Here is a 13,982-nt window from a genome sequence, read left to right as displayed (position 1 = left end):
TCCAGTCTCGCACCCACCCCACAATGGGCTAGGTGGTAATTACCTTGGTTGGAGATGATCCAGTGATAGGCTCCATAGCCAGCAATATGTGCTACACAGCAGTGAGTTACTACTCTATCAAGATGTACCCTTTTGTGGGCAAGAGTTGTGGCAAGTCCTCACCTCCTTTCCATAGTTCTGACCAGCTAGCTCACAGAGCCTTGATGAGTCCATTACACTCAAGGCCTTTATGGCTTTGACTGCTTGCTTAGCAGCAGTAAAAGAAGCTGCACATGTCTCATCCCAGTCCCACCTGATGCCGTTTCATACCAAGTGGTAAAAGGGCTTCAGAATTTGTGCCAAGTGTGGAATAAACACTCTCCAGCAGCCCAAAACACCCAAAAACTCTTTTAATATTGCCACAGTGGTAGGGGTATGGAAAACCTTGACCTTGTATATGACTGCTTCAGGAATAACTTTAGTTTTACCCAACCTGACAACCCCAAAGAATTTTACAGACAAACCAGATCCCTGAACCTTGGTGCTGTTCACAGCCCATCCTTTCTCCTGTAGATGTTGAAGCAGTCTAGGAACTTCTAAATCTGCAAGAGAATCAGATGTGAGCATAATGTCATCAATGTAGTGATACAGCCACACTGTTTGCAGTTTCTTCCATATGGCCAAGTCCTAGGCTACAAGCCCATGACAAATGGTGGAACTGTGGAGGTATCCCTATGGAAGGACAGTGAATGTCCACTTCTGGCCTTCGCATGTGAAGGCAAACTGTTCCTGACTTTCCTGTGCTATGTCGACAGAGAAGAAAGCATTAGCAAGGTCCACAACAAATTATACATCCCTAGCTCATGACTTAGTGTGTCCGTATGGGCTGCTATAGAGGGGACAGCAGTATGCAAAGGGGGTGTGACTTTAATCAATTCCCTGTAGTCCATGGTCATACACCAGGAGCCATCTGCCTTTTTCACTGGACACACTGGGGAATTAAAAGGATTATGAGTGGGCTTTATGATGCCCATCTTCTCCAACTCCTGCAGTTTCTCCAATTTCCTTGTGACCCCCAGGCAATTTATACTGCTTAGCAAGGTACAGGTAGAGCTAACAGGTGGGTGCTTAGAATGTCCCCTCAAAACTGCCTTTACCACACGTACGCTCAGTCTGAACTCACCTGCAGTGGTCTGTAACCACAGGCCCTGCAGGATATAGACTCCCAAAATAAATTCAGGGATGGGAGAAATGCACACAGAATACTCCTTTGGGGGTAAATGACCTATTGCCAATGGGATTTGTGCTTTCTTCACTTGAATTGCCTTACCCCATAGCCATCTATCACAACAGGGGTCCCAGGAAAACACTCAGGGTTGCCATAAATCAGAGAACATTCAGCTCCTGTATCCACCAACACCAGATCACATTGTACATTCACAGGGGACCAATGAATTGCTAATTCTCTGTGTTAGCTCTAGTCCCCACCATGTCCCCCACGTTTGGGGTCTTGATGCCCCCCTCAGTCAAACTGCAATGCCAATCATCCTCCTGGGGGGGGGGGGCTAAGCAGAGCCTGAGTGCTGTCCCCCAGGAAGTCTTGCAGGAACACAGGCCAGACATGGTGCTTTGCCTTTGGCTTTGTTGTCCTGGACCTCAGTGGCTGGAACTGTTGCTCTGGCTTTAATTGGTGCTACAGTTCTAACAAGATTCTATTGGGCTGCCCATCAAGTTTTTCTTTCACTACCTCTGCCTTTATGAAATCAACCCACATCTGGGTCCTCAAGATCTTCACAGGGACCTTTGTACCTCTCCTTTCAGTAGTAGCCCATACTTCCTTCTGTGCTCTTACTGTTTCAACCTCTTCCAGATCTGCTAAAGTACAAGTAGCCTCACTTATGGGTTGTCTTATTTGTGGGGATCAGAATAGTCACTAGGGACCTGAAGAGAGATGGGGGAGCTGTATGCAGCATGATTTCTTATTCCTATGGTGAACAACTCCTCTTCAGGGCCCTGAGGCATCCATATTATAGATGATATTTTTCATGCCCAGCTCCTGTAACACCTGCTGGAGCTCTTCATATGTTTTCCAGCTAGTGGATAAGAATGGTAAATCACCCTGATTAGGCAGAAGTGCCCTGATGGCTGCTGTCAGACAATCCAGAAGCATCCAATTTCCTTAGGTGTGATGGGTACTTTTCAACCGCTGCCAGAGAGAAGGGTGAATCATCAGGAAAGCCAGTCTACTCATTTCAGAACCCAACATAGCAATGTTTTCCACCCCACATCCCAGAGATGCAAAAGCCATGTAGGCAGAGGTTCCAATGGCTTCTGCCGATACTGGAGGCTCATGTCCACCAGTTCATCTTGTGTATAGGGGCGTTGCATGGCATGCTCCACAACCTGGGGAGGGGGTGGCTCCTCCTTCTGAGGAGCCCGCGGTTGTTGCATCTTTACTTTCCTAATTACAATCTGTCAGCCCTTTAATACAGGGGAGACTGGTGCCTCAGGCAGTGGCCTCAGAAACAGATCAGCCCTTGGCCACACACCCCCATCCTCTTCTGATATCTCCTCTACCATCTCTGGGGCTGAAGGCACCACTCTTTCCTCCCTACCCCATGACCTCCTGTAACATGGACTCTCCTGCTGCCTCTCCCCTCGCTGCTTCTAAGGAATTTTCCAGGAGTGCAACCCATCTTCTCAGTAACTGTCTCTTTTCCTTAAGTGCATCCCATATGTAACCACCCAGCTCCTCCAAGCAATGATGAAATGTGTCTCTCTCCTGCCAAAGTCTCTCTCTCCTCGATAACCCTCTCTCTCTCCTGAATAACCCCTCTCTCCCCTTGAGAACACTTTCCACTATCTCGAGGAAAAGAGATCCTACAATGCCAGCTGCTACACAGCCACTCAGGGCCTCTAAGTAGTCTTCTATCTGACGAAGGGCTAATTCTGCAGCTTGCAGTGTCTCCACCCTTCCCCAATTCTGGGGAAGGCTCCACTCCTCTAGAAGGTGCTTTACCCTAGACCAATTCGCCACTAGGGGCTCCCCAGTTGGAAGCCCCACATATAGGGGGTTCCTGAGTGAAGCTGCACCCACTACCGCTGCAGCCACTGGGGCCTCCCCCACCATCCCTAAAGGCAGCCCATCCAAGGGTCATACCCATGTAGACAGATTTCAGGTTCAGAGGTTCTGCCAACTATTTACAGATGTAACTCTGGGGGAAAAATCCCACAGCAAAATACCTTTGAAACCAAAATCAGTCAAAGGGAGAAATAAAGTGGGAGAAACCCCTTTATTTCTTAGAAGCAGTCATCCCATGTCTCTCTCACCCTGGCTGCAGAAGAAGAGAGCTCCACGCAACCTCTCTGGTTCAGCTAAGTTGTTGCTCACTCACGTAACTACCTATTGATTTGGAGATGGACTACTCTTCAACCCTTGGAAACACCTGTTGATATGGAGATGCACTAAAGCCAGGCAAGAGATTCTGAAAATATTACAATTTTACCCAAAGTGGCCAAAATAATGCTTGGTATAGGGGACACATTTGGAAGTGTTTGTTGCACACATAATGACCCCCTTATGATTCCTCTCTGATTTACAAAGGTGTGCCTTTAACTTATATTACCTAACCCTAGCCTTCTAGCCAGAGCTGGTTTATCTAGAGGTAGGCAAGTAACTCAAGCCATGCCCATCAGTACTGTTCCCTGTTCTTTGGGAATTGGAACTAAGGGAGCCACCTAGTACCTTTCTGTGTGACTGAACAGTAACATAGGAACTCAGTAGATGAAGGAACTATCTCTTGCCTACTGTGTACTCTAATCTGCTGAGAGAGAAGAAATAAGTAGATATGAAGAGGGAAGTATATATGAGACACAGAAAGAAAGCCAGCTTAGGTCCCAACAATTTCCCATTTCCAATACCCAGTAAATTCTCAAAATCTAGTTACGTTTCTCTTGTGCTTAAACTAGCTCCAGCTGGTTTCCACCCTTTGCAACGAAGAAATATAAATGAATAAATTAAATGTCTAGTGCAGCTGCTGCTCAGTTCTTGGTGACTGTCACTATGCAGCCAGATAGACCCATTTATGACATACATTTCAAGCTTTCCAGAAAGTTGCCAGCCTGTATTTTATGTGAAATATCCCACCTTTTATACACTGGTAATGAAATAAAATTTCAGAAATACATGGTTTGAGAGAAAATACATCCTGGGGTGCTCATAAACACAGATAACAAACAAAACAAAAATAGACTCATAAACAGAGAACAGACTGGTGGTTGCCCTAGGAGAGGCATTGAGGTAGGTGGGTGAAATAGGTGAATGGGATAAAGAGGCATGAAATCTCAATTACCATATACATTAGTCACATGGATGAAGTACAGCATAGTCAATAATATTGTAATATCTGTATAATGACAGATGGTAACTACACTTATTGTGGTAAGCATTTAGTAATGTATACAATTGTTAAATCATTATCTTGTACATCTGAAACCAATATAATACTATATATCAATTATACCTCATAAAAATACAACATTCAAAATATAAAACAAAACCTCAAATTTTTACCCTCTTCTTTGAGATGTTCCTGAATGAACATTCTCCCGATTGCAAAAGCCTGAATAAAATCCTCTCCTTCATATAAAAATAAATACAATGTTTTTAAAAAAGTGTATCAGTGGCCTGAATGTGGTTTATGAGCCCTTGAATTGCGACATCAATCAGCAAGCTTTTTGTCTTACCTGCGGCTTCCTTTCTTGGATTTTTATCTATCTTTTTCATATGTACCATTTGTGCACTGCATTACACTGTTAGCAGGTTTAAGACTTTTTGACCTACCTTGATCTATTTCCATTTTGGTCTTGCTAACTAGCTAGCTAAACACATCATAATGATTAAAAATGTGAATTGTAGAGCTAAATTATCTGGGTTTAAATTCAAGTTCTACCATTCATTAGTGGCTTTGCTTTTCCTTCCAGGTATTGGCAGAGATTTGGAGTGCTGTCGTTTCCCTTACCAAATGGAAATAATAAATTCAGTGTTTAGAGTAGTACCTATCACACTTATTTTTGTTTTATTATTACTACTAATTTTTAATAGTTGCTTGACCACCTTACTAGCAGTCATTTCTACTAGTCTGGCCTCACAGAAAATGCAGGGCTCACACCTTTTCCCTTATCTACAATGACTCTTAGAACTTGAGTGCTCAGGTTTGTGTCTACCTTCTGGCCCCAGTATATTTTCTGGTCTCTGTTGACTGACTCTCAGTGGTTAAGATGGCTCTAACTCCTCTTTTTAGCACTAAGCAGCTATTTATGTAATCCATAAGGTTTTGAATACTAAAGAATGGCTTTTGGGGATTGTGCTCCTAATATTGTGCCTATAAGACAGAAACTCCTTTATTTATGGTTTTGTCCTAGGTTCTGTCTACTGCTCCAGTCTTTTTTCCTGCCACTGCCTCAGACCCTCCTTATGCTCCAGCCACAGTGAGACACTATTTCCTAAACACACCATCTCTCTGGAATCTCCATTCATTTACACATGATGTTCCTTCCATCTACAATGCCCTTCCTTTCTCTACTTGCCTACCTTGAAAACTATTTATCCTTCAAGACTCAAACATCATCAACTCCAGCAAACCTTCTACGAACCCCATAACCCCAATGTTACCCACATCTTTCCTGCTCATGTTAAAGATTTGCTTACTTGTAAATTTCCCAATTCCTTCTTCTTTGAGTTTATTCAACATCCTTCTAAGCCTCAGTCTCCTAATCTACAAAATGGGTATAACTCTATTGAAAATTTAAATTAGAAGCATGCAGAATGCTTAGCATGGTCCCTGGTATAGAGTAAGTGACCAACAAATACTAGACATTAGGTAGAGCTTTGTCTGTCTCCCAGCTGAGCTCCAGGGAGAAGTTGATATTTTATATTTTTGTATCCCCAGCCTGTAGTACAAAGTTGGCCATATAAAGGACTCTCAGGGCATGTATGTTGAATGAGTGAATGAGATGAATGAATGAATGAATGTTGCTTCCGTCATAGGATTGTTGTGAGCTTTGGATGAATTAATACATGTAAAGTGTTCAATAGAGGGCTTAGTACAGAGTAAGTCTTTAATAAATGTTAGCTATATTAGTTAGGGATTGTTGGATAGGTGGGAGAACAAAAGAAGAAAAAGACATTGAATTAGGAAGGAGAGAAGGATGCTGAGGTAACCACTCAGAAAGTATCAGAGAGAATGGATCTTCTCCACTTAATAGATGTGTGACCTTGTGTAAGGCACTTTACTTTTCTGTGCCTCTGTTTCTTTGTCTGTAAAATGAATATGGTAACAGTGCCTACCTCACAGTTATTGTGAGGATTAAATGAAATGATACATGAAATACACTTCCCCACTGGGAAGGAGTTGGGGAGAAGGTTAGTGAATAGCTTAAAAGAAATCATGTGTGCCAGCAAGACTGAAAGTTTAAAGAAGTTCCCAAGTTAATAATTTTCACAATTTCATGATAAACAGGGCTACACAATCTTGTGATGTTTTCTTTAAAAGGTTAAACGTTCTTCTAATGTGAATAAACTGTGATTTTTTACTAAAATACGTTGAAATTACTTTTTGTATTTAAGTGGTTCCAAATGTGTTTGAAAACTTTTTAAACAATGACAATATAAAATTAAAGTTTATTAGTTGACATGAATTCACCAATAAGATTACTAAGCTTTTCTTAAAGGAGCATTGTATCCAAAACATAAAAACATAAACTCTCTTTATTGTGTTAGGATGAGCAATTGAAGATTCATCCTCCTTACTAGAGTAGAATTTTAAATAAAATAATTTTTTATGTATTTTCTTTAAAAATGGCTTCCTATTTCACTCAGAATAAAACCCAAAGTCTTTACAAGGTCCTATATAATTTGGCCCTCTCTGTCTGACCTCATGAACCACCACTCTCCTGCTCTCCACTCCAGTGACACTGGCCTTCTTGCTATTTCTTGAACACACCAAGCCTTTGCACATTTTATTTCCTCTGTATAGAACACTGTTTCCTCAGATATTCTCATGGATAGCTCTCACATTTCATTCAGATATATTCTTAAATATCACCATATTAGAGAACCTTTCCTGGACTGATCTATATCAAATAGTTCTCCCCAATCCCAAGTGCCTCATATCTTTTATTCTACCTTATCCCCACACAACAAATATCTTCATTGTTTATTGTCTTTCCCCTCCATCAACCCACCCTCATTAGAGTATAATCCCCAAAGCCAGGGGCTTTGTTTTGTTCATTGCTATGTATCACCAGAGGCTTGTGAGTGATGGCATTGAGTAGATTCTCAGTATTTGTTGAATGAATAAATTAATGAATATCATAATACGGTGTACTTGTATGCTGGTAACTCTATCAGCTCCCTACCCTTGGAGGCTGAGCAACAGCTAGGAAGGAACTCAGAACAGAGTAAATGTAGGAGCAAGTTGTTCTAGTCTAGGCAAGAAAAGTATAGCCAACAGATCCAGGTACTCCAGAAGGAGAATTGAGGGTTGAACTACTGCTAGCAAAATATAGAGAGAGAGAACCCAAAGTGTCCTTTTTTCAGTTATCCCTCATGAAACCCCTTTCCCTGTGTAGACAGAAATACTCTGCAATCCCAAAAGGCAGAATGAATGACACCAATTTAAATTGCTCTGGGAAAGACACTCAAAGCCCTCAGAGAAGGATTTCTATTGCTTGTCTATATGACTTGTTAGTGTATTCACAAGGTTTTCATTGTCCTAGGAAGATAATAATCATATTTCAGCAATGGTATTTTATGACAGGTAAGAACTGCCTAGTTCCCATATTCTGTAACTAGAAACTCTCCCAAAGAAAAGCAAGCCAACACAAACAGAAGGGGACAATCAATTATTAAAATGGAAGCACAGCAGTTCCTAACATATTCAATGCATACCAATGCAGGATGCTGGCTATGGAATCAGCAGTAGTTCCTTCCCCACCCTCCATGCAAGAGTATGTATTGCAGAAGTCAGCAGGTGTGACATGTACAAGTGGCTCTTGGCTCTGGGACTACACTATATTATCACTCATGAAAGTAACCAGGAGCATTCAGTTGCAGTCACCTTTCCTTTGTTTTTAAGAACCCACAGGCGAGGGACTTCAGGGGAAACGAACCCTAAGTAAGGCCTTCTTCTTTATCTGAATCGAGTGGACTCAGTAATATGGCCATTCAGAATAAGGTCATTTTGAGGTTCTGAAAGCCAACTGAGAAGAGAGAGGTGGAGCAGGAAGGTGCTTTAGCTAAATATTGCATAGGAACCTACAACTGACACAAGCCCTTGATGGGAGTTGTCACTGGGGATGCAATGAAATCCAGCACATTAAAGACATGTGCCTTGCATTTAATACAAGAGACAGCTGAACTGGTAAATTGCAGAGCCCTGGGAGTATTTACCAAATGGAAACTTTCAGAATGAAACACTAGCCCCAGGACCTCAAATAACATGTTTTCAACGTTTTGACCTGTTGGGATATCATTAGACTCCACCATCCAGTCCTTCCACCTTCTTTAAGGAGAAACATGAGAGAAATGAGCACAGAAGAGATGTTACTAGTCTGCATGAGGCCTTTAACAAATCTCCACCATACCAGCTGCTTTACTTAACAGCAGAAGGGAATTGGTAAAGCCCTCCTCCCCAACACAATCTTCCTAACTGGACACAGACATGGGAATGACACATCAGCCAAAGTGGCCTTAGCTACCCTATTAAAGCATCCTGCCCCTCTCTCTTTGCATGCCATTTTGACTTGAATTCCTGTCTCTTCCAGCTGGATCTTCCAGTTACTTGGTCTTGGGCATATGGATGCCTGCACTAAAGGAAAGGTAATAAATGCAAACCACTGGACCCTTCACGTGACAGATGTTTGGTAAATACTGGAATAAAATTCAACATTTCATCTTCACATACTAGGAAGAAACCTTGGGCACCAATTTTTTAAGAAAGTAGTCAGTGACACTACTCAACATGATCTTGGCATATTACAGACACCATTCAGCAGCGAGATCAGCCACAGGTAATGAATCTGGCATTCAGTAAATATTTGTAGAATGAATGATTTTTTTTTCAAGTCATCTGCACAGCCATGGCACCTCTCAGAAAACAGGATATTTCCCCCTGATCTAAAACTGCAGAGCCAATTGACTCTGCAGTTACTAATGTGTAATTTGGCAACAATGCCCAGTGTGAATCTCCTGAGAATCAACGGGATATTAGAACCAAATTTGGAGGTTGGTAAAAAGGAGAAAAAGCTGTTCTCTCCACACAAATTGCCCCCACACACGTAGTGTCATAGTAGGGCGAGTCACTTGCCATCCTTCCCCAAACAATTTCCAGTACAGATTTCCCTCAGTTGAACTTGTGCACTGTCCCTTTAAGAAGTCAGACAAGATGGAGCCTCCCAGCTCCCAGCTAGAGGCTTTAAGCAACCTGATAGGGATGCTGGAGTGTGACAAAAGAAAGAATGCCAGGAAACGGTAAGCGGCTGCTCTAATGAGAAGAGGGGGAATCAAGGCTGAAACCTTCCAAGCCTCAAACTCTGAGCACCCCATCCGGTGGGTGGCAGCTTCCCCAGGCTCTAAAGCGCCCCCTCCCCTCCCTTTTTTACCCCAACCCACCCTGCTCCATCCTCCATATCCTCCTTGAAGGAGTCTCCTTTTGTAAGGTGGCTCCTTCGCAGAGCCAGTGGAGAACCCAGTAATGGTGGCGAAAGGAAGCGGAGAGGGTCAGTAGGCAAAATGAAAGGAACTTACTTTCGGATTCGCCTCCGAAGGCATCCTCTCCTCCCAGCCCTGGGCCAGGGACGACGGGGCGGGGCCAGGGTTGATCTGGTGAACCCGGGTTCCTCAATCCCTCGAACTACAAAACTAGTTCAGTGAAGAGTTCGCGGGGAATAAGCACCAACTACGGCCGGTGTATACTCAATTATAATTATCTCAAAAGGAGACAAGAGGGTCTGAGAGAGTTGACCTGGAGTAGAAGAGGAGGTAAGCTTTAAACCCTCTTTTTCCTCCCTTACTACTAGCTTTACCCGCCAGGCGTTAGGGAAATCAGAGATGGTTTTCTTTTCTCTTCCTTTTGGTTTCTCCCAGCTGCCTGTCCCAGACCCCACCCAACGGCTCCACCCTGTCTATTGCTACATATACTGTCATTCAGCAGTGCATTTAAAGCTGCACCGCACAACTTGGGTTTTCGTTCCTCTTTGGCGGGCTGAGAAAATCGCGGGGTGCCTGGCCTTTCCAACAATGCCTCCTACCTTTCCACAGAGTTTAGGAAGCTGAGGTTAGTTGCTAGTGGCGGCCTCCTCTCCCCCTCTGCCCCAAGCTCGCACAGTCAGCTCCACCCAAACTCCTGCCAGTGGCTGGACCATGTTATCCCCTAGTCCACCTCTTCTTTACTTTATTTCTGGTAAAAAGTGGTTCCTTAGGCTGCCAGATAGCCCCGAAAGTTCCTGTGTTGCTCTCTTTGGCCCCACTCACTCCTGTACAGTGTCTGATCTAAAGTGGCTACAGCAGGTTTCCTGTCCCTGGGGGCTTGTCCATTTTGCCTGGCCTGGTATGCTCAGTTTTCTCTAGCTCTTATCTATGTAAGTCTCCAGGCTTCTCACTAGAATGGAAAACAGAAAGCCAAGATTTCCAGAAATGTGCTTGCTGCCTCTAACTCATCCAAACAGTAGTACCACACCACTGCCCCACTCCATAACTAGTCAGCTCAAAGTCAGAGAAGATCCCTGATACTCCATCCACAGGTATTAGTGAAACTCCAGAATAATCTACCAGAAATCATATTTGATGACATTCTCCATTCCACTTAACAGCAACACCTTGCTGATCAGGCCAAAAATCCTGGAATTATGCTTGACTTCCCTTTTTTCTGATGCTACACATCCAGTTCTTCAAGAAATTGTGTTGGGTCTCTCTTTAAAAATATGTCCAGAATCTATGTGTCACCATTTCTACTACCACCCTGGCCTCAGCCACCACCATATCTAGATCCAGCCCCTGCCTACCTCTTTGACTTGATTTATTAAAACCTGCTCATTGTCCTCCAGCCACACTGATCTCCTTTTTATTCCAACATACTAATATCTGTCTTACCTCAGGGACTTTGCACTTCCTTTTTTTCCTATCTGGTTCCACCCATGGTGGGCTCCAATATCCTTCAAATCTTGGGGAAGTTTTCCCTAACTACCCACATTCATGTAGCTCCCACTGTCCAGGCACTCTGTGTGACATTATCCCATTGTATTTTTATCACAGCACTGATCACAATTTAAAAGTGTTATATGTGTGTTTGCATCTGTGGTGAGGTATTTCTCTCCCTAGAGTATAAGCTCAGTAAGAGCAGGAACTTCATCTATTTTGTTCTCTGTTCTGTCCTCAGCATACTGAACAGTGGCTGTCATATACTAGAGGCTCAATTAATACTTGTTGAAAGAACAATTGAAGGCAATGTCTTCTGCGATCTAGCTGTTATCTGTTTTTAAACAACAAACAAACCAAAAAAAGATGCACCTGTTATAAACCAACTGCACCAATCTATTGCCCCTTAGATGTCTATCCAGATACCTTGCTTCTGAGATGAGTTGTAATGGTGGCTGGAGTAATCACTTAGTGGTAGTATAATTTTAGGTTAGCGTTTAGGGTTTGTAGTTCATTGCTGGTGGTTGACTTGGTGTTATTGGTTTTATCAAATCAGTACTAGAGCGCATAGTTCTTAAGGGCCTAGTTCATCTGAATTAATAGAATCTTTGTGATGTGTTTCTTACTTTGGAGTCAGAATTATCTATATATGTTCTCTCATGCCCCCAAGGATGTATTCCCATAACCTCTGTATGAAGTTAATATTATTATCCTCATTTTACAGGTAAGAAAAAAAACCCAGGAGAGATAGAGTGACTTGCCAAAAATCACACCCCTGGGAAATGGTGAAGCTGGGTTTTGGACCCAGGTAGTATAGCTCCAGATATATACACATTCCCACTACCCTGTCATTCTAAATTAACTTTATAGTCATCATGATATTGGGAAGGGCAGAAAACCTGTTTTGCTGTATGTTAATTGGTTAAAGATTAAAGGAAACAGCTGAAAGTATGGATATTTGTTACATAAGGCAAGAAGCATAGTTTGAGCAATTGTGTAAGCTATGGTCTTGATACAAGGTCATATGAAGCAGCTACTTCCCTTTTCCAGTAGAAGGAGCTAGCGCTATTTAAGCTTCAAGAAGAGGAAACTCAGGAGGATAAGAATTCTGTCTATTAGGCTCATCTTAGCTGTCATTGGCATGTCCTTGATTGCTTATCCATTGTGTGTCTTAACTTCAGCTCATAAAAGGTATTCAGCTCAGTTGAATTCTCTGGATTTCTGACTACAGATGACAAATACCTCTTGCTAGATTGCTGCCTAAAGCTGGGCATGAGACCACGGGGAGGTTTGAAAGATACCATGGTTATGTTCTCAGTACAGTTCTAAGCACTGTGGAACATAGGAAAAGAAGGAACTCACAAGGTTAAAGGTCAGAAGTTTCCTGTATACCCAGAACTACCACTTACTTGCTGTGTGACTACATGTGAGACTGAATACAAAAGCCTCATATTCCTCATCATACAATGAGGAGGTTGAATTAATGGTTACCAAGGGCTCCTTCTATCTCAGAAGTTCTGTCAGTTCTCTTTGGTTAGCTAACTGATGTCAGAGAGTTCTTATGACTGGAAAAGGCTTGTAATATCAATATTCTGGGGTAAGTGAATGCATTCCCTTAATCTCATGCCTCTTTATAATAGATGATAACAGGTACATGGGATGGACTGGATGTCCAATTAATAAGGGTTTACTCTTTTTAGAACTGGTTTGAAACCATAGATTGTCCTATAATGGCCATGTCTGATGTCTGTGATGTGTGAACCTTCCCTATTGCCATAGTAATTTATCCCAGGGGAAGATCCCTGACCCAACTGGAACAACCAGTTTCCCTTTCCCAGAAACATGACATTTTGAAGTGAAACAGAGACAGGGGTTATGGGCAGGGGAGGAGTGGGGGGAATCACATTAAAGCTGGAGAGAAGATTCATAAATTCATACTGCTCTTGGACCCAGAAATGACCTGGTTCCTGCCCTTTCTGAGTCAACTCCTCCCTTAACTCTGTGAGCTATTCTACTATTCTTACAGTAACTTCCCTATTCCCATAACTTGTATTTTTACTAATATTACTTATGCTAGCCAGAGTCTCCATCCTATTTACTGTCATATAATCACTATGTGCTTCTGATTATATAACAGTAAATAGGAAGATGAACAAGCTCTCCCTCACCAAGTCATTGGTCCAGACCTAACCTCAGTTTTCTGTGCCTCTATTACTTCAATGTTGTCTTAGAATATAGCTGTATAGATGCTGTCTCTAGTCTATATCTATCTATCTATCTATCTATCTACCATCTATCTATCTATCTATCATCTATCTATTTATCATCTACATAGATACTGTCTTACTAAACTGTACAAACTCCTTAGGAGTATGGTCTGTGCCTTTTTCATCTTTAAATCTTCTGCAGTGCCTAACACACAGCTTTGCACATAACAGACACTCCAGGCATGTTGAATTCAGCTCTACATTACACATGGGACCTGAGTCATGTAGCAAACCACAAACCTCCCAGATAAGAAAAGCAGCTGTGGTATAGTGGAAAGACTGGATTTGGAATGAGAACACTTCCAGTTCCAAGTTTGTCATTCCCTAGCTGTTTTACTTGAGGCATGCTACCTAACCCCTCTGAGTTTTATCTTCTTCACAGAAAAACACAAGAGACAATAATACTTTTCTCTAGATCTTCTTTGCATGCCCTAATATGACTAAGGAAGTAGAGATTAACCACCTTCATGCTGCTAAATCAAAAGGCCACTTTTCAGTCCTTAATTCACTTTACCTTACAGCAACTTTCGGCATAATTA

The 13,982-nt window shown here is 42.4% G+C and overlaps 1 protein-coding gene across 1 annotated transcript in view; it reads right to left on the bottom strand.

Annotated features, from left to right (window-relative positions):
- The window catches only part of KLF8 (KLF transcription factor 8), a 399,198-nt gene extending 389,217 nt beyond the window's left edge, over positions 1-9,981 (bottom strand). Inside the window, exon 1 of the mRNA XM_057495311.1 lies at positions 9,788-9,981. The gene's annotated coding sequence lies outside the window, so the exon portion shown is untranslated. The remainder of the gene's footprint in view (positions 1-9,787) is intronic.
- Between the last annotated feature and the right edge of the window lie 4,001 nt (positions 9,982-13,982).

This window comes from Manis pentadactyla, chromosome X, assembly GCF_030020395.1.
Source record: "Manis pentadactyla isolate mManPen7 chromosome X, mManPen7.hap1, whole genome shotgun sequence".
NCBI lineage: Eukaryota > Metazoa > Chordata > Mammalia > Pholidota > Manidae > Manis > Manis pentadactyla.
Note: the sequence above shows the minus strand (reverse complement) of the source record. Positions and strands in the feature narration are given on the sequence as shown.